This window comes from Halyomorpha halys, unplaced genomic scaffold, assembly GCF_000696795.3.
Source record: "Halyomorpha halys isolate HHAL.00 unplaced genomic scaffold, Hhal_1.1 Scaffold499.1, whole genome shotgun sequence".
Taxonomy (NCBI): domain Eukaryota; kingdom Metazoa; phylum Arthropoda; class Insecta; order Hemiptera; family Pentatomidae; genus Halyomorpha; species Halyomorpha halys.
Genome location: NW_027110524.1, coordinates 859,420 through 860,761, shown reverse-complemented (window position 1 = coordinate 860,761; position 1,342 = coordinate 859,420). Strand labels below are relative to the sequence as shown.

At 28.2% G+C, this 1,342-nt stretch overlaps 1 protein-coding gene across 5 annotated transcripts in view; it reads right to left on the bottom strand.

The window, feature by feature from the left end:
* The window catches only part of Asap (ArfGAP domain of ASAP), a 27,918-nt gene that overhangs the window by 18,561 nt on the left and 8,015 nt on the right, over nucleotides 1–1,342 (bottom strand). The gene's annotated exons all lie outside the window — the stretch shown is intronic.

The window sequence follows — 1,342 nt, the reverse complement described above, 5'->3', positions numbered from 1 at the left end:
AAAGCTAAAAAGGTAAAAAAAAAAAAAAAAAAAATTCAAATATAAGTTCTCCCTAACAAAATGAAATGCAGTAGAATCCTGATATTTGGCATTGGTAAAGGGTTGGGGAATCCTTGAGGGCTCAAAGGTCGAATGTATTTTTCATTTTTTGTCCTACCTGTAAAATAACCATTTTCTTGCCTGTGACCTGAAAGTGGACACCACTAAAACTAAAATCATGTCTAATCAAAATGTGATTATTTGACAGTATTTGTTACTAGATTTATATTGAACTAAATGTTTATCTGACATCAAAAATCTTAGTCTACCTTACCTAGATGGTCAGATTCATCAGGCAGACGTGTTCAAAAACAAAATTTTGACTAATTTGAAGACGTTTGTTTCATGTCCTGTATTAAAACAGATTTTTGGCAAACACAAAAATATTCTTTCTGCCAGTTCTAAATATTTAGATTTATCGGGCAGACATGGTTCAAAAAACAAACCATTTTTAGTACAAAATTTTGACTTAATAGAAAACATTGTTACTAATCTTATATTAGACTAGATTTTTATAAGACACAAAAAAGAAAACTCTTTCTGCCAGTTCTAAGTAGTCAGATTCAGCAGGCAAATATGATTCCAAAACCAACTTTTTGATTAAATTTTTTTACTTATTTTAAAATGTTTGTTTTTAATCCTAAATTAAGCTAGATTTTTATTAGACACAAAAAACTCGATTTTTTACTCATAATTTGAAATTTAACTATGCAACATTTTCCTAGTTCAACAAAATGGACGTACCAATCAATTATGTCACCACTGGCTCAGGCTTTAATGATTACTTTAATAGGAAGACTTTTAGATATTTTCAGAGGCATTATGAAAACTGAACTGAAACAAATATCATATTTGACAAAAAGATAGGGTTAGAATAGATATGCAACATCCGAATCTGTAGAATCAATATGCAAACATTCAAAATCTGTAGAAACAATGCCCTACCCTGTTAATCACTTTTCTCTTTTAAAAATAATATAAGATCTATCGAGATTTTTTTTTTACAAATTATAAGAAGTTTAATGACTTGGAGGACTAATATAAACATGAATTACTGAGGAGACTAGTAATTATTATCAGGATATACACATTACCAGGATTGTACTGTAAAAGTGATTAAGATTAAAATAAATAAAAAGAAATTTTTGTATTTCATTGTCAGGTTAAGGCAAATTAATGCAATAATACCGAAACAATTTTTTTTCTTTTCAAAAAAATTGGTTTAAACACAATGGTGAAATGGAAAGTTAACTTATTGTAAAATGTTGGGTTTTGGAGATGGGTCTGCAAAACTAATATTTTT